The sequence below is a fragment of the Talpa europaea genome (genome assembly GCF_964194135.1).
Source record: "Talpa europaea genome assembly, chromosome: 2".
Taxonomy (NCBI): Eukaryota; Metazoa; Chordata; class Mammalia; order Eulipotyphla; family Talpidae; genus Talpa; species Talpa europaea.
In genome coordinates, this window is record NC_140068.1 from 41,846,205 (window position 1) to 41,874,004 (window position 27,800).

At 41.6% G+C, this 27,800-nt stretch overlaps 1 pseudogene across 1 annotated transcript; it reads right to left on the reverse strand.

Moving 5' to 3' along the window:
• Window positions 1–3,846: 3,846 nt before the first annotated feature.
• Window positions 3,847–26,439, reverse strand: LOC311187083 (cyclin-dependent kinase 1-like; annotated as a pseudogene). The gene is made up of 6 exons: window positions 26,364–26,439; window positions 22,732–22,985; window positions 22,679–22,685; window positions 21,972–22,308; window positions 20,410–20,709; window positions 3,847–4,253 (listed from the first exon to the last, which is right to left on the reverse strand). The product of its transcript is annotated as a cyclin-dependent kinase 1-like (transcript).
• Between the last annotated feature and the right edge of the window lie 1,361 nt (window positions 26,440–27,800).

The following is a 27,800-nucleotide window of genomic DNA, read 5'->3' on the forward strand; positions in this document are numbered from 1 at the left end:
AAGTCAATCTGAGCATTCAGTGATCTGAGCATTCAGCGGCCCTCAAACTGCCCCATCTCTGTTGCCTCCAACACACAAATCAGTACCCGGAGGCTGTCATAGACAAAAGGTTTAGTTTCTGAGAAGCCTAAAAGGATTCCCAGCATATCTCTAGAGTGAGTGTGAGAGTCAGATTCCAAAGGATTATATTGTTCCATGCACACTGCTTAGCTAGAATTTAACAGAAATAAAAAGAAAAAAAAAATGTTCAGCTGGAGAAGAAAACTTTCTTAAATCCCACTAACCTACAACCTCAATCCACAACTGGATTCAATTACCGCGTGGAAAAAAAGACATTTTCTCATAAAGCGGCTCTGTTTCCGTGCCTGGCTGTGAGCTGGGTCAGCCACGACAAAGACAAGCCTGTGCGTTGTTTTGCTTGTTTTTCTTTTCACGCTCTTACACTGGTACTGCCAGGCCCCGAGCTGTTTGGATCAGTCATGTGGGGGCCAGTTTACTTGTTTTGGCTTTTGGCCTTTTTGTCCGGCATTGACGATGGAAGAGCAAGCAGAGTGTCCTGCGTGACAGTGGAAGGCTGTCACAGAAGGGCTACACAGCAGGATTCTGCGGTTGAACCAGTGCAGGTTCAGGAAGGTCAACTTTCTTTTTCTTTCCTTTTTTTAAAAAAATTTTTACTTTGTTTAATATTTTTTCACATCATTTTTCATTTTTGCATGATGTATGCATTTTCATCTTGGTTATATTCCCCACACAGTTCCCACCCCTCTCTTTTTTTATTTATTTTTTACATCATTGTTCATTTTTAAACAATGTTTGCTTCCCCCACCCCCTCAGGTGCAGTCCCCCATGGAGTTTCCTTCACCAGTGCACCCGTGCACCATCACCTCAGTCCCCTGTGCTCCTCCCTCCCTCTGATCCCTCTCCCTCCTCCTTCCCTGCAGGATGTCTCCGCTTTATAATTGTCTTTTTTGTGTTTTTGGATGGTCTCACTTATAGCAGGGATATAGGGAAACCAAATAAGACATCAGTGTAAAAAAATAATAACAGTACAAAACACAGCAAAACAAAAACAGACAATTATAAACCAGAAGGTCAACTTTCTAAGGGAGGGGTGGGGGAGGTGGTGGGACCTGAGGATTTAGCGTAAATGGGTGTGGATGTTACTTTCTCAAATAATAACAGTAATGTGGACAGAGTGCTGACTCAGTGCTATGCTGTCCTAAGAGCGTTGCGTGTATTAATTCACTTAGTCCCCCCATGAATCCTCTGAAACAGGGACTAGCATATCTCTGCTTTACAGATGGGGAAACTGAGGCACGGAGAGGTGATGTAATTCGCCCAAGGTTACCCAACTAGTAAGTAGTTTAGAGCCCATGCTCTTTTGTTAATTAGGAAAAGTCTAATTTATATATAATTGGCATATAATATATTAAATTCAGATTTGCAACACAATGATTTGAAATTTATAAATATTATGAAATAATGGACCATATTAAATCTTCTTAATATCCAGTACCGCAGAGTTACAAAAACTTTTTTCTTATGATGAAATATTTCAAGATCTACTCTCTTAGCATCTTTCAAGTATACAATACAGTATTGTCAACTATAGTTATCATGCTTTGCATTACATACCAGGACTTACTTATTTTATAGCTGGACATTTGTATTTTGTGTTTTTTTAATCCCCTTCCTCGCCCCCTTCCCTGTCTTTCAACTACAAAAATCCTCTCTGTATCTATGAGCTCAATTTTTAGTTTTGTTTTGTTTTGTTTAGATTTCATATGTAAGTGAGATCTATGGTATTTGTCTTTCTCTGACTTATTTCCCATAGAATAATACTCTCAAGATCCATCCATGCTGTTGAAAATGGCAAGATAGTCTTCTTTTTTATGACTGGATAACATTCGTGGGGGTGTGTGTGTGTGATATATTCTTTATCCAGTCATCTATTGATAGACACGTCATTTCCATGTCTTAGCTATTTTAAGTGATCCTGTAATGAACACAGGGTTGCAAATATCTGTTTGAGTTTGTGTTTTCATTTTCTTTGGATAATTACCCAGAAATAGAGATGCAGAATCATATGGTGATTCTATTTGTAATTTTTTGAGGAACCTCCTTAGTGTTTTCCAAAGGGGTTGCACAGATTTACATTCCCACCAATGGTTCACGGTTCCCTTTTCTCCACATCCTCACCAATACTTGTTATTTCTTGTCTTTTTAATACTGGCCACTCTAACAGGTGTCAGGTAATCTCTTCTTGTCAGCTTGATACACATTTCCCTGATTATTTTCATATGCCTGCTGGCATCTGTGTGTCTACTTTGGAAAAATGTCTATTCAGATCTCTTGCCTTTTTAAACTTGAATTATTTGTGGGTTTTTTGGGTTTTTTTGCTGTTGAGTTGCATGAATTTTTTTATATGTTGTATATTAACCCTTATAAGAGATAGGATTTGCAAATATTTCTTCCCACTCAGTAGGTTGCTTCTGAGCCCAGGCTCTTTTATTTTTTCGTAACAGAATTCAAATGTTTACTGTTTACTAATTAATGAAAATAAAATATATTTAGATCACCATCAATGTTTGTATATCATCTATGTAATTAAAACAGTGTTTTCAAAAAACTTTGTGTAAAGAACATTACTCTGAAATGATCTCATAATGCTGAAAGGTATGGTGTTGTTTATCAAAATAACTGTTTTGGTGTTCAAAATAACATAGCTTTTAAATAGAGATAATTATTTCTTGTCCATCTCAGTGATTTTCTGAAACCAAAACAAAATCTGGTTGTTTATTTCTCTGAAGACATCATTCGTTGATGGTCCTTTCACTGCCGTGGAACAGTTTGCTTTCTCAACCCAGTGGATTTTATCTGGAGCTTGCGTTTTCTGTTCTATCTTCTTCAGTAAGTTCTTTTCACACATTTAGTGTGTTGAGCCTGACACCAACAATACCAGATCCTTTCTAGGAAAGACATCTTCATCTCCAAATGTATGCTTAGGAGGGTGCAGTGGCTAAGAAATACAAATGAGACTTTGAATAAAGTAGGCAACATCATCTGGCAGAAACAAAACAAAACAAAACAAAGCAAAGCAAAACATAAAAACAACCCAGCCATGAGATGCAAGATGGGTTTCCGGTGACATCAAATGGGGAAGATTCATCTTTCCTGATGCTCAATGTATAACGATTATCCATATGTTAAACTCTTGTTAGGTATCAAACACACTTCATCTAGTTATTTATTTATTTATGAAACATTTCTGTTTATTTTTTCTCAATGCAGGATTTCTCTCCTCAAGTGTGGCTGCCATAGTTTTCTCACCAGCAAAGCACCCACAGTGCCCCCCCCCCCCGTAGTCCACTGTACTCTCCTCCCACACCCTGGATCGAGTACTTTATTTCCTAAAGGTATTTCTCATTTAACCTCCGTAGGATGCATTTAATGGCTGAATAACAAACTCAAAGTGCATTGCACCTGAGAAGTCAGGGACACATCTAAGGAAGGGAAAGTGGCCAGGAGCACCCCACTTGCCTAACTTCCCTTCCTGAAGGGCAAAACTACCAGAGTCCAGGCTCTTGATCACAATGTTGAGAAAGAGTATGTGGCAAACACTTTAATTCTATGACATTTGGCATTTATTTAGCTAATAAAGATATTTAAGTGTTTTTAATTCATTGTTTTCTTTAACACAACTTAAAGACATATTTGTATTATTCTGTACATGCTTTTGAATCATAAGACCTGGAGACCCGGTTGGTCTAGCCTGCCTTAAGGCAGCAAGAAATGATTACCATGGAGAACTGGTGGGTTTTCCTAAAATATGTTGCACACAGGAGGTCAAGAACCTGCTTGACTCTCTGACAGGAAATCTGGAGCTTCCAGCCTAGACTCACAGTTTACTTCACTGTGATGGTGCTCGGTTTGTTGTCTTACAGCTTGATATTCACCCTTCATTATTTGCTCTACAATAATGGATCTGGATCCGAGAAGCATTTCTCCTTTGCCAGTCAGGGTGGTGTTCTGTCCATAGAACATCCTGGAAGGATATTGTGTGAGGAGGGGCTTCTCTCCCTGGCTCCAGTGAGCTGGCTTTGTCAGGCCCCTGAAGCATGCATGGCTTTCTCTGCGGCGGCAGGTCACCAGCAGCAGCGGTACCTTCTGTGGGCAGCTTCGCCAGGAACCTCCTGAGGAGGACTTCCGCTTGAACCCCTGCAGGAGGCTTCTTGGAGCTTCAGGAGGCACCCCTATAGGGGTGCCAAAAGCGGAATACCCTCCAATTCATGGCTTCGCTGGCACCCCACTGAGGAGTTTTGCAGCTGGAACAGTGAATAGCAGTTCTCCGGATAGCAGTTTTCTTGAAAGTCTCACCGGTGCAAAGCATCTGAACTTAACCACCATCCAGAAAGCCACATGCCCTGCCTTCTCCTGTGAGATCTAGCTCTCAGTCCTAGGAAGAGATGGCCTGTTCCTGAATGTTCTCTTTTAGTCTTCGGGCAACAGCTGCTCTCTGTACCTGCCATTCCTGTTTTCTTTAGAGCTTTCTTCACCTCCTACTAGCCAATCTCTTATTATGCCAGTTCCCTGTTAGTAATTTTTTGTAATTAACTTCCCTTGTAGAAATTAATGTGTGGTTTCTGTGTCCTGTTTGGACTCTAATACATTCATCGTATTGTTTCAGTCCTCCTTGTAAAATAAAAGTGTGCCTCCTTTATAGGGAAAAACAAATAAGAATCACATAAGCAACAAAAACAACATAAAACACCATAAATTTACTAAAAATGATAAATTTACTAATAAGTTAATTTTTCTCTTTTAATTTTTAGGTCTCTGTGTGCTTGATTCTTGTATAACTCTGGTGCATAATTGAGTCTATGTGCTGTGTTAATCAGTTTGTCATTCGTTTACACAGACAGTTTGGTGGGGTCCTATAACCCACATGTAGCTGCAGTTTACACATTCTAGCATTTATTTATTCTGGCATGGCAGTATAATAATTCTATTTTTTTGGGCATATACTAAAATTTGCTTAGCTAGTTTCTATTTATTGAATTCTTATTGAATTCATGTTACAAGAAAAAAGCACAGCTTAAATTAATCCATTTAATTTAAGTTGTCTCCATTCCACCTAGTTTTCCTCTTATCTCCCACTTTCTGAGTTCTCAGTGATTGGGGTCACTGGTAGATCAGAGTCTAGGAAAAGGGATGAGAGCCAGGGGGAAAGTGTGCACCCAAGAAGCAGGATGAAGCTTTTTACGGCTCAAGAAGTACCTCTGGCCGGGAATAGAACCAATGTCAGAACACAGGAGGTACTAAATGGCTGGAGTAGGGGAGCTAAGCATTGTGAAGAAAGTCATGCCAGAGACCAAGACTGTCTTTTCTTGAGTATCTCATATTGTAAGTCATGACTAAGGCATTAGTCAGACAGAACACATGGAAACTACACAATATATACTAGAAAAACACTTTAGTTCTCAAGAATAACCTCAAAATCAGACAATGCTCCAAGTAATTGAGAGTGGGAAGCACATTGTGATTACTGTTTTCTGACATTTTAAACCACCAATAACTCAATTGTTTCCTGAATTCCCAGAGAGTCAGGGAACACTAAAAACCCTCTTTGTCATTCAACTAAATAAATGTTAACCTCATACTTAAATCTTTTTTTCCCCACAAAAATGGGATTCCTGCTATGATACCCAGAAAGAAGCTTAAGCATGGCACCCTTTATAGTGTTCTTTTTTTGGGTTTTTTTTTTTTTTTTCGTCGTTGTTCACATATAATGTTTACAGGTTTCCCTGTTATCCAGAAGAAGAGTATTCTTATTTGGTACAATTTGGTAGGCTATATTTTGAGTCTGGAACACTGAAAATTTTTTCTACATAAATTAATAGTAATAGGGGCGTCCCCCATGTCACAAGGAGTTAAGATGCAGCACTATGAAGCTGTCCACAGCCACTGCAGCATGAGTTCCATCCCCGGCCAGGAAGGTGACCCACCTGGCGCAGCAGACCTCTCCTGTCTCGCCCGCTGCTCCCCTCAGCAGTGTGTTTCGTCAGTCTGCCTATTCTGTTCCCTGCTCTGTCTCTGGTGAATCCTCTCACCCCCCACACCTCTGACCTGTAGCCCAGTTCTTGTATAAACAAATAAATAAATCTTTCAAAAAAAATTAATAGTAATAATGTTCCCAGACCCTCAAAAATTAACTACCGAATCAGGCCAAATAGGAATGCTCTACTTGTGGAGAGTGGGAGAAACCTGTATCTGAAAATTCTTTATTTCACATTCATTTTTAAAAGTAATTTTGCTGCACATGTAGTTCATGGTTATTTTCACTTCTTACTTTGAGGATATTATTGTATAGTTTCTGGTTTCTGTTGCTGTGTAAAGGTGTCTGCTGACAATCTAATCATTGTTTCTTCGTAGGTAATCTGAATCTGTTTTTTTCCTGCTTAGTACCTTGAAGATCTTCTTTTGGCGTTTTGCATTCTGGAGTTTTACTACAATGTGTCAGGGTGCAGATTTTGAAGGATTTATCCTGCACCTTATAGTCTGTGCTTTCTTTATCTGTGGATGTCTATTGTCAATCAGTTCTGAAACTTGTCAATCTATCTCTTTGAATATTGCCTTTTCATTAGTTGACTCTAATCTCTCTAGTGATCAGTATATAAAGCTTCTCATTTTATCCTTCACATCTTAACCCCATTATATTTTCTATCAGTCTGTCTTTCTGTGCTGTGTTCTGGGTAATTTCTTCAGACATACTCGTTAATTAATTCTATTTTCAGCTATGTCTATTTACTGTTTATCCCAGTCACTGACTTCTTAATTTCAACAGCTATATTTTTCAAATATAGCTTGCCTCTTTTTTTACTTGCCTCTTTTTCAAATCTGCCAGGTCATAGGCTCATGGTAACTGCATACACTTAGGAATCTATCTTGGATTTCTTAAAATAATTCATATACAATATTTAAAATGTTGCACTTGATAATTTCATTAACCAGGGTCCTGGCAGGACCCTGGGAATATAAATGTACCGTTGGCTGTTTCTGATTTCCCTGATTGATATCTGCGGGCTTGTTTTCTTGCTGTTTGGTCATTTGTGATTCTGAACTCATTTTGCTTGATATGTGGCAATCCTGAGAAGCTTAAATTGGAGTTGTTTACTTCAGAAGAGATTTTCATTTGCTTCTTCCAGGACCCAGAGGGTTGATCTAGCCCCCTTCCAGGGTCAGGATGTACAGCAGGAGACTTGATTTGGCCTTTGCACCTTGCAGGGGCCAGGGCCTAGCGTTTGCTTTTGTTGTGGACTTCCCACCTCTGCTTGCTTGCAGCTCAGGGCTTATTTCTTTGGACTCTAGAGGGTCTTTTTACAATCATCAAGCCAGCAGTAAAAACCACAGTGTAGTCAGGATCTAATAGAACTGTAGCAGGGGAAGCGTCAGAGCACCGGCTCTGCTGCAGAGCCAGGAGTGGATGTCACGTGCTCATCATTTTCAGGGCCTGTGGACACAGCAGCAAAAGTGATGCAAGCAGCAGAAACATAGTTTGCACTTCAAAATGTGGAGAAAGATGGACCAACAATAGAAGAAACAGAAAAATTCAAAATTCTTTTTGTCTATATATGTATATGTATCAACATATTCATGCAATTATTTATAATAAAAACTGGAGATAGATGAAGAGCTGATACCTCAAGAAAGGACAGGATCCCTGAAGCTGGTATTCAGGGTGGAGTAAACCCAGTAGAGGCACCAAGAGGGAATAATAAGAGCTTCTTGTTGAGTCTTTGTTTATAACTTGGCCTCGCCTCCCTCTTAATTTACCCTTGTGACTTCATAATTATAAGATATACCTAGTGATTTTTTATATGAATATTCCTTGTCCAAGTTCCCACAATTCCCTTACTTATAAGTGAGTGTTCATTAGAGGGTTCTGCTCCCATCAGGGGGCTTTCCTATGTGGACCCCAGTGAATGGACCTCGCCATTTACTCACTTGCTGATCTGGTGACTGAGAGAGGTGAAATCAAATAGCAATATCACCTTGTTTCCATTATTGCGACAAAGTTCCTTTCCACAGCCACTTATAGAGGAGCACTCTGAGAGTGCTAGCTTCCCCCCACCCTTTGTTTTATTTTTAAATATTTATTTATTTATTTATTTATTTATTTATTTATACAAGCACTGGGTACAGTCAGAAGCGCGGGAGGGTGAGAGAATTCACCAGAGCCAGAGTGGGGAGCAGAGCAGGCAGAAGGACTGAGGTACACTGCTGAGGGGAGCAGCGGGCGGCAGGAGAGGTCGGTGCGCCATGTGGGACCCTCCTCCGGTGGCCGGAGAGCAGCCAGGGATCGAACCCGTGCTGCAGAGGCTGCGGGCAGCTTCGCAACCCAGCGCTCAACTGCTGTGCCACCGGGGAGGCCCCCACTTTTTTTTTTTTTTAACAGCAAATCCCCGCCTGAGGTGTGCCCACTGCCCCCTGTGCAGGGCTGACATGTTCTGGGTGCCATCAGGCACCTAACTCAACCTGGCAGTTTTCTCCAGTCTTCAATTCAACACCGTTTCCCACAGACCTCCTTCTGTGTTGGAAATTAGTTGTAGGAAATCTGGCTCTGAGAAAAATACACATTTGAAAAAGTATGTCTTTTATTTCTCTTTATTTTTTTTTCCTTTTGCCACATAGGCACCATAAAAGCAAAGACTGAAAAACAGCTGTTGGCTGTTTATGCAGTATTTTAAATTTAATTGTTAGACAATAGCTGTTTTCTTCTCCACTTAGAATGACACATTTATTTATTTATTTGTTTATTTTCAGGTCATTTAAGCCCTCTGTTATTGTGGTCACAAGTATTGGCGTGTGCCTCCGCCTGCTCCCCAGATTTCTGGAGGAGATTTAGCTTTCTTTCTTTCATTCCTTTCCCCTCCCTCCTTCCCTACATCCCTCCTTCCTTCCTTCTTTCTTTCCTTTTTTCCTTCAGTTTCTGTTTTTTTGTCATACTTTGGTTTCTCAGAATAGATGACTGCATTTAGTCACAGGCCAGAAACCTGCAGGTCACCTTTTGGCCCAATTCAACATGGGTATCATTTAAGACAGTAGAGAGGAAGTTTCTAAAGATGCATGGTGTTGGTCTGTGGCTAGATCTCATGAACAGAACTAGATATATAGGCTTAGTTATTGTTCTTTATTGTTGAGCACTTTGAGGGTTTGGGTTCCTTTATTTTGGTTCTTCTATCTTCTGATGGCTCAAGTCAATCACTACTTCCTTGGATGAGCTCAAAAGACACCATCCGTAATTATCACCCTTACTACCCAGAGCAAAACGAGATCAGCAGGGCTCAGAAAAGAGTTCTGGATGAGTGAAAATCACTCCATCTCCTGCAAAAGGCCCTAGCCAAAGTGTTTCCTTGCATCATGATCTCATGTGCTATCATAGCAATTATTATTACCTGAGACGGTGGTAACAACACCAAGTTATATGTAATCCCAGGTTTTCCTGGGATTTAATTTGCCCACAACCTGCTTCCTTTTAATCAATTTAGTTCCTTCAGATCATCAGTTCTTACTGATGTCCAGCCTATTTTTAGAAAGGAGGGTATCTCCCTAAGAATGGACAGTTGCTGGGTGTAGCAGACATTCAAATCCTGCCTCACTAACATTTAGCAACTTCACTTATTCACTCATCACACCATGGGTCAGGTTACCTCTAAACTGATTTGTAGAGCTTGAATGGTAACACCTGAGGGGCTTTGCAAGCTTCAAATGAAGATGGGCTTGGATGAAAAACAATCCTGGTATCTATCACTGGGACCCTAAGCATTGCAAATTTATAGACAAAATGGCACCACCAACTCTCTAATAACTCCCTTGAGGTCCTAAGTTTTACGTTTTGTCATACACAATTAAGCAATTTTGGCTCTTATTTAATAAGGAACAACACATTACAATTTTTTTCTTCCAGAATAATTATTTCAAATTAGAGGATTAGTATGTGTAACTCAAAACACTTGGCTTGTACAACATTATTTCAAAAATAAGTTTGTTTTGTTTTGTTTTAAGATTTATTTATTTATTTATACAAGCACTGGGTACAGTCAGAAGTGCGGGAGGGTGAGAGAATTCACCAGAGCCAGAGCGGGGAGCAGAGCAGGCAGAAGGGCAGAAGTACACTGCTGAGGGGAGCAGCGGGCGGCAGGAGAGGTCTGCCCGCCATGTGGGACCCTCCCCCGGTGGCAGGGGAGCAGCCAGGGATTGAACCGGTGCTGCAGAGGCTGCGGGCAGCTTTGCAACCCAGTGCTCAACCGCTGCACCACCGGGGAGGCCCTCAAAAATAAATTTTGTAGTAAAATAATCTCTACCTTTGGGAGAGACAAGTTGTGGCACATTAAGGTTCTCAGAAGTCCTATAACAAAGAAACGTGGTGGAACTCTATTTCCATGGCACAGCTCTTAATGTCCCTTAGTACAAACGTTGAGAAAGACTAGTCCTGAAGTCCCTTTTAAAGTTCATTTCATCAGCATCCTCACATTCTCCATGGTAGCCCAGGCCCAGGTCCCACCAGAGATACTGGTCTCAGCCACCCTCCACTATTCCTGCCAGCTGTCTACTGCCACACCAGCTTCCTTTGCTCAGGGAGGAAATGCCCACTAGTCAGATCCCTGCTGACTTCCTCAGAGCCTTGGCTGCGGAGGAGATAGGTCCTGATGGTTGACAAGAGCCAGTCCATCTGCCGGCTGTCCTCACAAACTCTCTTGTCTCAGCGGCTGCTGTTCTTTGTGGCACACTCACTGCCATTATTAATAACTGTGTGGTTCACCTGCCACCCTGTTTTCAGTGGTAGACCAGCGAGTGTGGACAGAACCGTAATTCTTGTGAAGAAGGATGCTGAACCACAGTGACCTTCCAAAGAGGGTCAGGCATTCCCCAAATGTAGGATAAGGGCATTTACTCTCAGTTATATCCAGGTCGGCACAGAACATGAAGTCTAAGCTGGACCAGGGATGGCAACCACAAAGAAACTCGTGTAACTTTGCCCAGGTGGAAAAGGACACGGTATCTTTGACCTCTGTGCCTTATCATATAGGTGCTGGCTTCCTGGGTGTGGGAGCTCAGTCCAAAGATCAGAAACCTTTGTAAAAACAGTGTGCCCAGGTGCTTCCCACTCTTCCCACTGGGCATCTGGATGCAGGGTAGGGGAAGGGTCTGGACAAGGAGGAGGAAGAAGGAGTAGGCACATTCTGGCCTGTAATTCTCTTGAGAAGGGGCCAGTGGAACTTCTCAAAGTGGGGTGATTAGCATCTACCAATAAAATCTGCCTGTATGGGTCGCTCTTGCCACGCCTGCCAAGGATTGTATGTGGTTTTGGGCAACAGGTTTATTTGGTTACATCCACTGAACTTGCACACTCTAGGCAAGGAGAAAATAAAAAGCTAGAAACTGGTTGCATAACAATCATTAGTTTCATAGCTGAGTAAGTTATGTATAATAGTGCTTTCAGCTATTTTGTTACCAAACTGCCCCCTGGAGCAAGATGAAGCTGATAAAATGTTTATGAGCTAATAAATTTTTTCTACTAATTTGCAAGGCTATAATAAAACCCATGAACTTGATGGCCTGCAGGAAACATAACAAGGACTGGGAATGTACAGTAATTTGGAGCTAGCAGGCCTCTTAAGGCCCCTACAGGAAATGACTCCCAGAAAGAGATGAATCATGGTATTTTAAACACAACAAGAATGATGTTGTTTGTACTTAAACAGTTATTGCCTGAGAAAAGATTCTCTAGAAGTACATGGTAGAAATTTCCTGTTTTCAATTTTTCTTGCTTTAAGAAATAAAATTAATTCAAATCTACAGAAAATAATATTCAAATAAAAACAATTATTGGAGCACAGTGTATCCTGCCCTGTAATACTAACTTTTAAGATTGTCCAGAGTTTGGTACAATATACGCAGTCACACTGTGCCCCCTAGTGGCCAAAGTATTATTACAATTAGAATTGGGAAGATGCATTGAGCTCTATTTTTACAGTAATTGATCCTGTGGGGAGTTTTTTCAGGGGTGAAAGATGGTTTGCAGAAAGTGGTAGGCAAAATAGGGTCATTCCTGGGGCATCTTAGCACATGTGCACGTGGGTGGGGCTATCCTTTCTCAAGGGGAAGAGCGGTCAGGGATGCGGTGTTTTCACAGATGCAAACATACTCATCACAGAAAGCTGATGTTTACATTTTCTGTTTAGTGTTAAAACTTACTCGTTTTTAGCATTTGATCATTACCCACATCTATAAGTAACAGTAATTGGTATTTTCTATCGCTGAGTGAACATGTCAGGAAGTTTATACACATATTTTATCTCAAAACTATGAGGGAAACTGAGCCCTGGAGGGATTACCTGCCTTACCGGCAGTTTGCTTTCTTTGGGTTCAGTTTTCCACGGTCCACCAAGGTGCAGAATATTATGTACACGCAGACATTTTGAGAGACACACCCCATATTCACCTAACTTGTATTGCATTGTATGGTTATAATTCTTTGATTAGACTGGGGATGGGGGGAGGCCTTTGAACATATCCCTGCGAGTGTGGCAGGACCCAATAATGGGTTGCTTCTAACCAATAGATAGCAAAGCTGACGGGAGGAAGTGATTATGCATGATTACATGTTAATGTTACTTTAGATTTTAGCATCTGCTTTGCTGGGGTTTTTCTTTCTCTGGCTTCCGGGCTGCTCGTGGTCATATTAAGGAATCTCGCCCAATGGGGAACTAGGGATGACAACTAGGATCCGAGGGAAGCTTCTGGTCAACAGTCAGCAGGATAGTGAAATGCTCAGTACTATGATTGCAAGAAACTGAATTCTTCCAATCACTGTTACCAGCAGAGCCTTGAGGGAACCACATCTGGCTGCCACCCTGACTGCAGCAGTGAGACCCAGGCAGAGGACTCACCAACCCTCTTGGGCTCCCCACGCATAGTAACTGTGAGAGAACCGAGTTTTGTTTTAAACCACTAAGATGCTGGTCTTTTTGTTACTCAGCCAAAGATAAGGACTGAAGTTTTATTTTAGAAGTTTTATAATTTTAACTACTACATTGAGGTCTTCATTTCAATTAATTTTTATAAAATTGAGTGCAGTACTACCAGAAGGAGGACAATTATTTTCTACCCATTAATGCTGTTATTCCCTTCCTGTTACCATATTATAGTGATAGATTAACTGTATGGGATTTGTAAGTACAAATTGTTTCTCTACAGGGTGATTGCACCTCAGAATGCAGAACTTTCCAATTTGGAAGATCAAAAGAAATAGAGCAAGAATTTGTCATTTGAACATACTGGGAAGAAAAGAAGCACTCAGAATCCACTGAAACTTGACATTTTCCAAGGGCTTTGCAAGACTTAAATGTAGCTCTTGTGAGCGTGAAGCCCACCTTCCAGCTGGGGAATATTGTGCAGGTGCCTTTAAATGGCAGATGAACAGTCCTAACCCCATGCTGGTTCTGAGGCAGTTTCCTGCAGAATGACTATATAAATCCAGGTGAGTGCTTGTTAAACACACAATTACACACCCACGGACCTGGAGTGAAGGCATGAAGGCAGGCGAGAAGCATGGTGGGCAGTCTCTCAGGATTATTAAGAGGCTTATAAAAGAAATACAGGATCTCCCCTACCTTTTTTTTTTTTTTAAGGAAAAGGCCAATATTTATTTTTTTATTATTTTTTTTATTTTTTTAAATTCATTTATTTGTTTGTTTGTTTATTTATTTATTTATACAAGCACTGGGTACAGTCAGAAGCGCGGGAGGGTGAGAGAACTCACCAGAGCCAGAGCAGGGAGCAGAGCAGGCAGAAGGACCAAAGTACACTGCTGAGGGGAGCAGCGGGCGGCAGGAGAGGTCTGCGCGCCATGCGGGACCCTCCTCCAGTGGCCGGGGAGCAGCCAGGGATCGAACCGGTGCTGCAGAGGCTACGGGCAGCTTTGTGACCCAGCGCTCAACCGCTGCGCCACCGGGGAGGCCCAAGGCCAATATTTAAACTCAAATGTCTTTACAGTTTGGGAAATACTTTTTACTAAAACAGGTTGATACTGTGTATTTGAGGTACCTTGGTTTTAGTTAAATTTTTTAAACATATGTAGCTCAAACCCAAGGAAAAACTTTTTGTCAATTATTTTTTTCATTAATTGTTGAAGTATTATTTCATTATAATATTATTTAAATTTCAAGTGTGCATCATTAAAAATCAATATATGTAAACACTACATTAAGTCCACCAGTAAGAATCCATTTCTATCCTTTACCATACAACTGACCAAGGGAAAAATTTTTTGAACTAGAATTTACTTGAGTTTAATAAACCTGTTGATGGGAATGATAATTAAAATAGTAGCAGTAGAAATGCAGTATCTCGGAAACTCCCAAGTCATGGAATCAGTCTAAGTGCCCAAGGGATGATTGGATAAAGACATTGCATAGTATGTACTTAATGGAATATAACTCACTTACTGAAAAAAGATGAAATAGTGTCTTCTGGGACAAAATGAATGGACTTTGAGGTGATTGTATGAAGTGAAATTAATCAGAAATTGAAAGACAGATATTGGATGGTTTTATTTATCTGTGGGATATAAATAACCAAAAACCATATGTTGGCAGAGTAGAGCAAAAACAAATTTTATACTTCATTTGGTAAACTGGTTACCAAAGGGAATATGGGGGAGGGAGGATGGGCTGGAAAAGGTGATGGGAGGTGAGATGGAGGGTGAATGAAGCATGTGCACGCGTGGAGGAGTAAAAATGTAGCTCTGATGTTATAAAGACATGTAATGACTGAAAATTTTAATAAAAATGCAAAAAGAAATGTAGTATCTAATAAAGGTGGAATTTGGATCAGTGGAGGAAAAAAAGATTAATCAGAAAGTAGATTTGAAACAATGACCAGTTCTTTTGGAAGAATATATACTTCCCCCAATCAAAATTCCAGATGAAGATCTATATGTAAAACAAAAGCACAAACAATCAGGTTTAAAGCACCAGGAGAAAATATACATGCACACACACACATAAACTGATGAGACAAAAATTCAGCACCGAAGACTGTAAAGTAAAAAATAAATGTCCCCTCCTTTGCCTAACCCCCATGTTCTATTCCTCAGAAGAAACCAACTTATCAATTTCTTGTGTATTCTTCCAGAGACATTCTATATATATTGAATCATCTGTATCTTTTATTAAAAGACATTCTAGTAGACAAAAAGGATTGCTTTACTTACTTTTGCACAGTATATCTCAAACATCTTTCCATTTGGCACATATCATTTAACCATTATCATTGTGTAGATACACCATCATTTATTTAATCTCTTAATGCAATTGCTTTTTTTCATATAACAAAGTGTTTTCAAAATATAGATCATCCCATATGGATCTACCTCATTTTCCCCCACATTATTTTATATTTTTAATCCATTGACAGGTTGTTTCTAAGTTTTCTCTGTTACAAATAATAGAATTTCTAGTACACGTCTTCTTGTGAGAGTTTCTGTAAGGTAGCAGTTCTTGTGTTTTCAAAGGCTCACTCTGGCTGTGGTGCTGAGACCAGACCTGGGGCTGGGGAACAAGGACAAAAGCAGGGGGACTAGCGGGGAGGCCATGACATGGATGGTGGTGATGAGTGGTTGGAATGGGTACATTTGGGACGTAAAGGGAAAATCATTTGCTGATGCTTAGATATAGCACGTCAAGGGAAAAGAGGAGTTGAAATGCCAAAGTATGGGACTTAAACGACTGAGAGAATAAAGGAGCCATTTACTAAGGTACAGGACCCTGGGGGACAAGCATCTTTGGGGAAATCAATACCATGAAAACTGACTTGGAATATTAAGGTTAAGTGCCCATGAGATTTCCCAGGGGTGATGCCAAGAAAGTGGAGATCAGGGAAAAGCTTGGGGCTGGAGATACCAATTTGGGAGTCATTGGCATAGGCTGGTATTTGTAAGGATGGTATTTAAAACTATGAGGAGAGAGAGAGAGAGAGAGAGAGAGAGAGAGAGAGAGAACAAAGGGAGAAGAGATCCATAGGGTCTGAGCATTCAGCATTTAGAAATTTGGAAGAGGATCAGAATCCAGAATCCAAGGACACTGAGAAGGAACAGCCACAGAGACAGGAGGCACCCAGGGGATGTGTGGCCCTGGCTTCCAGTTGCTTAAACCTGAATTGTCAACAGACAATTGAGCTCAGTGATGTGGGCAAAAAGCCTGACCAGAGTGGGCTCTAGAGAACAAGAGAAGAGTTGGAGTCTGATTAGAATGTTAACTCTTTGGAGGAGTTAGGTTTTGAAAGGGAGCTGGAAAAATAAGAAAGACAGTGGCTTGAAGGGATGTGGAGTCAAGTTGAGGAGGCTACATCAAGATGTCACAACGTGCTTGTATGCAAGTGGGTGGTTGCAAGTAGAGAGGGGAGTTTGCAAGACAGAGGAGGTAATTGCTGACTGACATCCTTGAGCAGGTAAGAGGAGGGGACCCATGCTCATGGGTTGAAGGGCTGGTCTGAGTTGGGAGAACAAAGTGTGTCTTCACATCTATGGGAAAGCAGAGTCTGAAGGCAGAGGGCAGGAGAGTGGTTAGCTGTGGTGGTGGCTGTGAAAGTCCTCCACTGCCTTTACTATGTTCTCTGTTCAATAAGAAGGGTCAGCTGAGACTGAGGGATGGATAGGTTGAAGCACTCACACAAAAAGTCAATGAGCCAGTTTTTTAGCCTATAATGATTGGCAGGTAGTTGGTCAAAATTGTGCCATAAAAGATAACACCCGCTGGCAAAGCAAGGCTGATAAACCACCTTAGCAAATCAAAGAACTTTCAAGTCAGCAGGTAGGACTAGTGCCAGCAAGCACAGGCAGATTCACTATCGATTCTGGCAGATGGATAAAGGAGAGTTCTGGAGCCCTTGGTGGATTATTCAGGCTTTAATGCTCTCTCAGGAAACCAGGTACACAGGCATACCAGGGAGGGCGGCTGGACTCGGGGGAGGCTGGCACAGTCTGGGCAACCTGGTGTGGGGGGCTGGGAGGCAGGCAGGCAACCCAGTCTTCCAGTCCCCCATGAATCTTTACTCTTTTGGGGGGCTCTGTCTGGTGTTCTCTTGTGTAGACATCCTCCTTGTAGCCATCCCTCCCACCCCCCTCACACCCCCATAACTGTCCTTAAGCCCTGACCTCTTGGCTCAGGTGTGCACACTTACGCATGCCTGCACCCATACTCCAGGTGTCCACAACCAGGCACGTGTGCCCCCCACCCATGCTCCCAAACTCCTTCTGTGTCAACACATCAAGGCCTCAGGTGATAGTCACAGAGGCTAGTAGAGCAAAAAGCCTGATTAAATCACTTACCCTACAGCAGCGGATGCCTTTACTGAGCAATTCAGTTAACCTGTGGTATTCATTGAAGTCATTCAACAAACAATGGCGAGCGTCTAGGTTAGGAGGCTGAGCTGTGGTTGAGATTTTGGGCAAGATGTGTTATGGATTGTATAATCTGTACTATAGAGGTATATACTTTTTTGTAAGAATAAGTCTCACTGTTATAATTGAAGTAATGGGGGAAAGGGATACTCTCGAGTGTCTGGTAAGGACAAGTGGAGGGAAGGAAGTTTGTGAGAAAGGATGTGGAATTTGCAGGTGGATGGGAGGCAAAGATTTTGCAACTTGGAACAAACGTTTTGCCTTATGCTCAACACTCCTTTTCTGCTAAGTTATGCAGCGTTAGCCACTCCCCACTCTGCTCCCAGCAGCCTGGGACGGGTGGGGGGCTTCAAGTCCCTTAATTTACATGCACAGTGCCTCCTGGATGAGGGGCTCTCCCGAGCCTACCCCACCATGCCATTATTTTGCCATGGAGTCTATCTTTCCATGATGACCAGTCACTGGAGAGGTTGTTTCATCAAATTGCTATAAAGAAAATCTATCCCAAATAATTTTTTTTAAGCCTCTCAAGTCATCCTGCCTCTATCCTCTTAAGCTTCTGTTAGGGGCACTTCCAGGTAAATTCAAAGGCTATCAGTAAATGAACCACAGCTGTAAAAGACGTGCTAACACTTAGTGTGCTTGGCCTTCTCTGCTCCTTAGCTGGCAGTTATCAAACAATGAATCCCAGCAGGATTCTGTTCTGAATCACATTCTACAATTACTGTTTTGACTCCTTTACTTCATTATTCCAAGCAGCACCATACTGAGCTCTGAAGCTTTCAAAATGACTGTTTCCCCAACTAGCAGAGAGTGGTAGAGCATTTCTAGCCCCAAGCCAGTGATTCCCCAGGGCACAGTGATATTTCAGAGCTTTATTACCTACAGCTTGTTGCATGTATCATTACTGTTTGTGTCTTTCAATTACTCAACAGACTTTAAGTAAACACAGTTTTTAGCCAATCAAAATTTCCTCCACCTTTTTCCATCTTTACACAATTGATTATTCTTTATTCTACTGGAAACAAAGCAATATTAGCCAATGATTAATTCTAGGCAGCCACATCAAGGGAGTCATGTAATCATTTCCCATTCAGGCCTATTTGCTAAATACTTGGTAAAAGTAGTAATGTTATTTTGTTTTATTGTTCTGAATTTACAAATGATTTTATTTTCCCACATAACCATATATAGTTTAGTGGTAAAAATAAGTGATTCTATGTTCCTTCTGACATGGGAGGATTTGCCATGAGATTGTATAAATTGTTCTGTTTTGCAAGTTGGGATAAATCCTTAAGTGCTTTTCTTCATGAACTGAAGTTCATCTATCCTTAAAGCTTATTATGAGTTTTCCATATACCTTTGTGTGAACTGAGGTTCCATAATGCAAGCAACCCCAACGCAGTTTAAACCATAAAGAGAAATATCGACTTATGTAATAGAAAAGTTTGGAGGTGTTGATTTCTGGCAAAATTTTGATCCAGCGAACAATGTTGTGGATTAAACAGTGTCAGAACAGTCAATAAAAAAGATGTTAGTTTCTAGAATTTTTATTATTTGGGGGGTGTAGGGTAAAGAAAATATCAGGCTTTTCTGCTCTTCCGCCATCAGGATAGATGATGGATCCTTGTCCTGAATGCATGCCTGATGGCGGGCACCTGGAGTAGGGTGTGGGCATAGGTAGATGGGATTCAGCTGAGCTAAGATTGTGCTTTTTAAGGGCGGCGTCACGGGGACGCCAGCAGCAGCAGCAGCAGTAGAAGCCGAAGCAGAAGCCGAAAGAGAAGCCGAGAAGCAGCAGAACGAACGCTAGAGAGTCCAGATAGAGTGAAGACTTGCTGGGGGCTGGGAGGCCTGCCAACCTCCCAGCACCCCAGCCAGCACCCCTGCCTGCCATATGCCTGGTGAACCCCAAATAAAAGACCTGCAAAACCACTGAGGACTCTGACTCCTCCTTTACCCGGTCTGCATGGGATCAGAAAACCTGCACCGTGTCCAAGTCCTGCCCTTACAGGGGGGGGTATTAATCAACTTTTTAAAATGTGTCATTTCTTACTCTAAATAACTTTCATAATTTTTTATCCTTTGAAGAGGTTTCTACAAATTGCATAAATTTCAAGCATCACAAAACCAGGATGTGTTCCTGCTGAAGAGAGGGTAGGTTGCTCCCAAGAGAAAGTATTTTATGAGGGTGAAAAGACATGACCACTAAATATTTAAATGTTTTGAGCTTTATTTGTTTTCAATTTTGCCTGACTCTGTGAAGTGTTTTATTGGCAATGAAGCTATTTAAAAGCGGAGAGTATGCCTTAAATGCCTCTACTTGTGGACCCCAGTAATCAGTAAAATAATTTGCATTTAAAAACATACTGATTTGGGCCTCCCCTGGTGGCGTAGCGGTTGAGCGCCGGGCTGCGAAGCTGCCCTCAGCCTCCGCAGCACCGGTTCGATTCCCGGGTGCTCCCCGGCCACCTGAGGAGGGTCCCACATGGCGCGCAGACCTCTCCTGACGCCCGCTGCTCCCCTCAGCAGTGTACTTCGGTCCTTCTGCCTGCTCTGCTCCCCGCTCTGGCTCTGGTGAATTCTCTCACCCTCCCGCACTTCTGACTGTACCCAGTGCATGTATAAAACAAACAAACAAACAAATAAATAAATAACATGCCTCTATTAAAAAAAAAAAAAATCTTAAAAAAAAAAATAAAAAAATAAAAACATACTGATTTACTAATGCTTCTTTTTAGTAATGTGATTCCAATGATTGTTTTCTTTTTAATACAAATTATATTTAAATTTTATAGAAATCTTTCCTATTTGTATTTTGAAATTAGAAGATTAAGTACAGCTTGTGCTTTATGAGAAAGAAAGGAAAAATATACAAGACAAAAACAGAGTTAGCAATAAAAATATAACTGTTGTTGATACAACACATGGAAACTCTTTGTCACAAGGCTCTATCTTCTTAATCTGATTGTCCAAATCATTAAAACATGGATGATTCAGTGCCATTTTGCCAGAAATTCATCTAGCTGGATCATAGACTGACATTTTCAGGAGCAGATCTGAGCCATTTTCATCCAAGAATTTGACATGGGATGTCGGACTTCCTGGTTTCCACTTGGAAAATATATTCTTAATAGCCCTGTTAAGATTTTCACTTCTGGCTCCATTTCATTATTGGGAGTGCCCAAAGTTCTGAAAAATTTGAAAAGCTGATTAATTTTTGAATGTCCATGAAAAGGTGGTTTCTTAGTGATGGAGGACAAAAACAGAAAGACTGGAAAGGAGGTGCCCCAAGACCAAAACCTGACTCACAAGGAGGTGGGGGACAAGGGGAATACCCATGACCCTTAACCCAGCTGTAGAGGTTGGGACCCTTAGGTGCCAGTGCCTTATCACAAGGTAAGACCCAAGCAGGATCAGATGCTCTAGGGAGTGGAGCACAGACCTGAGGGGAAAGATATGGAGATTGGGCCCACCCTGGAATCTCTGGTCCCTTCCTAGTTTTGCATAATTATCCCAAATCAGTAACAAGCAGGCCACTCCACGGAGGAGTGAGCCCCTCCCAAAGTGAAAAGGACTATATCAATGCAGTTTCTGCACAGACTTGGGGCAGCACTCCCACTGCCCACCTGTTGTTGTAGAGCAACCCCGATACAAAACGGGGTGCCTGACTGTGGGTCCTCACCCGCGCGCTTAAAAGGACTTATCAGTGCTCTACTGCAGGCACACGTGAAAGGTTAATAAAAGGTTTATTTACAAGGGAAGGGCAAATGAGGAAATGTACAGCTCTGGGAGAAAAGCGGGAGGCAAAGTTTTAAATGAGTCCTACCCGATCCGCCGATCAGGAATCCCAAAATGGCGCTCTGAGAGCTGGCCGCCAGCCAGGAGCGGTGAAGCCGGGAGGCGAGCGATCGCGAGCCAGAGAGAGCCCAAGGCCCACGTGTTTGGTTTTTTTATATCCAACCTGGCTGCCCAACTCCACCCTCAGGTCCCAGCCACCCTCCCTTGGTGGTGATGGGATTTGTCTTTCCCAGAGTCTTGATGGCTTTAGTCTGGAGTGGGGGGTGGAGTCCACAAAGCCTGTATGGGATTAACTCAGGACATCACTTCCCCCTAACACTGTGACTATGCAGGTGCTTGTTTTCACCAACTTTCTTCTCCACAGGGCAGCAGCCACCCTGCCTGCCCGTGCCTTGTACCAGGCCCGGACTTCTCTTCACTGACCTCCCTCAGAGGAGGCAGCTTTCCTCAAGGGCGCCTGCCTGCGACCATGCAGGCCTCTCATAACTGTCCCTTTTGGGGCAGCTCTTCCTGCCCGCTTGCATCTGTGCAAGTGTCCTTTATTCTTCTGTTCCTTTCCCTAATAAACCTGTTCTTTAAATATAACTAATGCCTCTGTTGCGTGGAGAAACTCGCCTGGGAAACTCGCTGCGTGTCACTGAAACGGGGGCTCTGGTGAAACCTTTCCCAGAGTGAGCCCAAGGACCCGCACTCCAAAAACCTCATCATTAGTTGCTAATTCTGCAAATATGGTGCTTATGTGCCAAACGTCAACTAGAGAGAGTATCACTGACCCCAGGAGTATTTCTGGAGGTATCTCCATACCAGAGGGTCACTACCTCCTGTCCATATATTCTAATAGGTATTCCAAAAGCTCTGGTAAGGACAAAATCAGTCATTTAATAGTTCCTTTGTCACCAATCGATAGACTTTGAGGTTTAAAGTCTCTGTCTAGAACTGATACAGAGTGACAAAGCACAATCCTTTGTAGGATTTGGTACAAATAACTTTTACGTGAAGACTCCATGAAATGATTCCAAGTATTTCTTGTTGTAGGGAGAAATCTTGAGGAGAGGCCAGAGGTGTGAAGGTGACAGAATTCACCAGAGACAGAATAGAGAACAGAAAATGGGTATTTATTGAAATATACTAAGGATCGCAGCGGGTGAGATGGGAGAAATCTACATCCTTAAGGAAGATTTGAGGCTCTTTTACACTCTTTTTTCCAGGGCCTTCTAACTTGGGGCACCAGTTTGCACCAGTTATCTGCTGGGATGTCTGGTCTCCAGCTCTGCCCTTTGACACAGAAACATGTCTTGGCCTCTGCTGCATTCCTGGAGCTGAGCTGGTTTTTCTGGTCATAGAGGGCTGTATTATGGCCTTGTCCTAAGGCAGTCTTTTATCCATTCTCTTATCTGTTCAAGCCTCCCAAACCTGCCTCCTGGGCAAGGAGTAGGGGCTAAGTTTTTAACCTTATTAAATTATACCCTGACATTTCTTGAGATCCATGGAAAGGAATTCGGAGATGAGAGATAACCTGTACATTTTGGAGACTGATTATTTCACAGATGAAGTTCTTTGTATAGAGAAATTTCCAAAATTGCATTACTAGGAACCCCTTCCTCTTCACTTTTCAGTCTGATTTTCTTCATGGTTGCCACTTGATCTGTAGTTTTGTTTCGATCCTTATATAAAATTCTATAGGTACTTTCTCCAATTTTCTCTATTTTGGTATAGTCATCTATAATTAATGAAGGGGTATGGCAGATTCTGGCTTCTTATTCTGCAGGAAGAGAGGAGGCATGGCCACCACATTGGTATTGACATTTCTTAATTTCCAAGAGTCAGCTTTCTATCTCTTCTTTTTCACTTGGATATACATGAAAGTTTCATGGATAAAGTCGTAAACACAAAAGGCCCTATATAGAAATACTATTAAAGCAAACATGTTTATAAAACAAAGCAATTGTTGTAGAGTCTTCCCCTAGACACAGTCCGAGTTTAAATCAAATTTAGAAGAAGCCTTTATTAGCTGGCTGGTGACTGTCCCTCTTGTAGGGAGCAGCCCAGAGCAGGGGGTGGGAAGGGTTTTTAAAGCCAAAAACCGCACCTGGCAGTTTGCAGTTGCCATAGCAAGCGGGAGCACAGAAACCAAACTGTAATGTTACAAGCAGCGGAGCGTTTCACCACATCGCATGTTTCGGGTACAAAGGGTACATACGTCTTATTTTTGACGGGAACCTGGCCTCTATTGTTTTGGCCTGGAATTTTCCCACAGCCCTAACTTGTCCTCCTGAGCTAACTCAAGTTTAGGCCTTGCATGCTCTGCTACATTTCACATTGTCTCCATTTCACACAATGACCTAGACCTTGACCACTGACCCATTTATTTCAAATCATCTATATGCTATGCCCCAGGGTTTGTTGAAATAGAACTTTAAAATAAGAAATCTTGCTTAATGTAAGGTTATTATTAATTTAAGAATTAAATGTAATTGAAGTACTTTCTAGTATCCTTAAATGGCATTGCTTTATTTTAAAGGTTTATTGAAAATGCATTTTAGGAAAGAGTTAATGTGAAATTACTTGGGAGAAAATAGTGACATTAGACTTCATCCTCACTTTTTCAGCAAAGGTTTGGGATTCATGTTGTTTTGTCATTAACTGAAATTGAGTCTCAGTGAGAAATGAATTTGTTAATGAATTTGCTCAGGGCTGTCTCAAGATTACTGTCATTGAACTAGAGAGGCGAAGATTTTACTCCCATAGTATCTGTGACTTTTTCTAAAGCTTCTTCATCTGGCACTTAGGGGTGACACTTTGGTTTATTATTTAGTAACCATAGTTTGGGAAAAGATATAAACACTAGCATCTATCTTATTTGTCTTTTGCTGTTTGGCAAGTCAACTCTCTCAGAATAGTATTTTCATTTGTAAAAACTAGGGAGTTGTTCCAGAATGATCTTTGAGGTCCAAGCAGCTATGACATTATCATCCTAGGATGCTACTATAGATCTTCTCACCAAGACTGAAAGATTTGCTATGGGACATAGCTCCCCGCAACTCAGGAATTTTCTTCAGTTTACTGTGAATGTACTGACTTCAAACTTTTCTGGAAATTTTCTGGGGAAAAGTCTTGTTTTCCCAGATTTCTTAGAAGGTAGGAGGCTTTTCCTCCCCCTCAACCATCAAACAACTCTGCCTCAGACAATTTTCAAATTTAAAACCGCCATTGCTTTCTTGCAACAAATCTGTCATGACACACTGCCTGTTTTATGTAAGATGCATTCAATTTGCTAAAATTTTGTTAAGAATGTTTGTGCCTATATCCATGAGGTCTATTGGTGTACAGTTTCCTCTCTTTGCCTGTTTTTGGCATCAGGGTAATGCTGGGCCATATAGTGAGTTGGGAGATGTGGTCTGCTCTTCAGTTTTCTTGAATTGTTTCTGCAGTCAGTGTCATTTCTTCCTTAAGTATTTGAGCCTGGCAAAGTTCTTGGTGGCAAGGTTCCGAACTACACAGTCAGTTTCTTTGGCTAGAGATCGGGCTTTTCTAGTTATCTGTTTTTTCTTTGAGTGGGTATCTGTAGTGTTTGTCTTTCAAGAAATTTATTAAATTTATCTATGTTGTGGCATTTCTGGCATAATTGGAATAGCAGATAAAAGTTCAGTTTTTCCCAAATCTTCTCCAGTTAACTCTAAGTTTGGTGTTTTGGAGCTAGGTAGGGTCTCAACAGGTCCCGGGGCCTCTGCCTTTCCTTCTAGGGTCAGCCTTGACAAAACGACTCTTGCCCCACCACTTGTATCTCCCCAGTATTTCCCATCCTAAGTAGCTCTAGAGAGCAGGAATCTATCTAATAAAAAAATTCACTCAAATTGTCTATTACTCAATGGATTAATCATTCTAAGAGTGTTTGCACGCCAAAAGAAAATGAAGAGCATTATGCATAGCAAAAATAAGTACATTTTTTAAAAAAAGATTTATTTATGTATGCACACAAGAACTGGGGTTCAGGCCAGAGGTGTGGGGAGGGGAGTGAGAGGATTCACCAGAGACAGAGTGGGGAGCAGAACAGGCAGATCAACTGAAATGCACTACTGAGGGGAGCAGCGGGCCGGACAGGAGGGGTCTGCTGCGCTGTGTGAGGCACCTCCCTGGCCAGGGATCGAATTTGTGCTACAGTGGCTGGCGATAGCTTGATAGCGCTGTCTTTATTCCCTGTGCCACATTTTAATGGTGATATTTCAGGCTCTGAATGAGGGACATACTCTCGGAAATGAATTTTCTTCTCTTTTTAAAATGTTATTCAAGTCCGGCTTTGTTACTGTTGTGCTTATATTTCTACCCAGGAAGGTCCCTTTGCACTTTCGTTAACATAACATCTTTAACAGTCCTCCAAAACAGATCCTACCATTACTCAGGACCATCAGAATCCATTCTTTATGCTTTGTTCTTGGGGATCCTGTCCTGACTCTTCTCTGAGAAAGTCATGTTTGTCTTCCTTAAGAGTTTAGTCCATAACTGTCCATGAGACCTATTGGCATGTAGTTTCTTCTCTTTGCCTGGTTTTGGCATCAGGTGCTGCAGTATACTGGTAGATAAGCATGGATATTTGACAGTCATGGCTGTAACGCTTGTCATTCTGAAGATGTTATGGTCTGGTGGTCCCCACACCGAGTTCTGGCCTCTGCATTTTCATCTTGGTTTGTAGAGAGACCAACATTCCTGAGACTGAGTGAACCCTCCACTGGGGCCCTGTGTGGGGCCTCCTGCTTGCCCAGAGGAGCCCCCATCTGGGCTCAGGGCAGGATTCACATAGAACTCTATTGTACAACTAACTCCATTGCTTCTGAATTAATTCGCCTCTCTTCTAGTTATTACACATGGTGAACATGTCAAACTCTGTTGTGAGCAGTTCTGTTGTGGTTATTACTTAATGCGCTCAGGTAGAACTCAATTGTGATCTCAATTATAGTCACCTCTGTTATAGTAATTACTCTGATGACATGTACAACTCGTGATATCAATTAATGCCAGCTTTGTTCTAGTTAGTCCTCATTGTGCTCAGGTAGAACTCAATTGTGAGATCAATTAACATCAGCTCTATTCTAGTTATTACGCATAGTGCTCATCGAGATCTCAATTCTGAACACAAGGACTGCCAGATCTGTAGAAATATCATGCAAGTTACTCATGTTCAATTCTATTGTAGCTCAGTACATGAGCTCTCTTACAGTTACTACTCATGGTGCTGCTGTAGAACTCAAGTCTGAGTGTTAGTATAGTCAGTTATCATACAAGGTGCTCATCTAGCCCACCATGATCTCAATTAGCATCAGCTCTGTTCTATGTATTACTTTCTAGAATCCTTAAAGGACATTAATTTATTTTAAAAGTTTATTGAAAATGCATTTTAGGAAAGAGTTAATGTGAAATTACTTGGGAGAAAATAATGACATTAGACTGCATCCTCACTTTTCCAGGAAAGGTTTGGGATTCATGTGGAACTCAAATCTGAGCTTAAGTACAGACACCTCTGGTACAGTTATTACACTTGGTGCTCATGTAGAACTGAGTTATATCAATTAAGGTCAGCTTTGTTCTAGTTATTTCTCATGGTGATCACATAGAACTCAATTCTGAGCTCAAGTCCCTTCAGTGTTGTTTTAGTTTTTATATACTCTGCTCACATAGAATTCTATTGTAGCTCAATTATTGTCAACTCTGTTATGGTTATTTCTCATGGTGCTCATGTGGCACTCACTTGTCAACTCAATTAATGTCACCTCTGTTATAGTTGTTACTCATGGCTCTCATGTGGAACTCTACTGTAGCTCAATTAATGTCTCTTCTGTTACAGTTATTATACGTGGTGCTCATGTAGAACACAATGAACTCAATTAATGTCAGCTGTGTTACAGTTATTGCACAAGGTGCTCATGTACAACTCTATGATCTTAATTATGGTAGCTCTATTCCAGTTAATACTCAGGGTGCTCATGTGAAATTCAACTCTGAGGGCCTCCCTGGTGGCGCAAGGGGTTAAGATGCAACGTATGAGGCTATCCGCAGTCGCCGCAGCACAAGTCGATCCCCGACCAGGAGCTGCCCACATGGCACAGCAGATCTCTCCTGACTTGCCCGCTGCTCCCCTCAGCAGTGTGTTTCAGTCGATCCACCTTTTCTGCTCCCCACTCTGTCTCTGGTGAATCCTCTCACCCCCCACCCCTCTGGCCTGTACCCCAGTTCTTGTATGCATAAATAAATAAATCTTAAAAAAAAAAAGTTCAACTCTGAGCTCTACTACTGTCAGTTCTGTTATAGATTTTACTCACGGCTCATGTACAACTCAATTGTGAGCTCAATAACATCACCTCTGTTTTAGCTATTACTCATGGTGCTCAGAACTCAATTCTGAGCTCAAGTACTGTCAGCTCTGTTAGCCTTATTATGCAAGATGCTCATGTTGAACTCTGTTGTAGCTCAACTGTTGTCAGCTCTGTTCTGGTTTCTATACATGGTGCTCATGTATCAATAGAACCCACTGTGAGCTCAT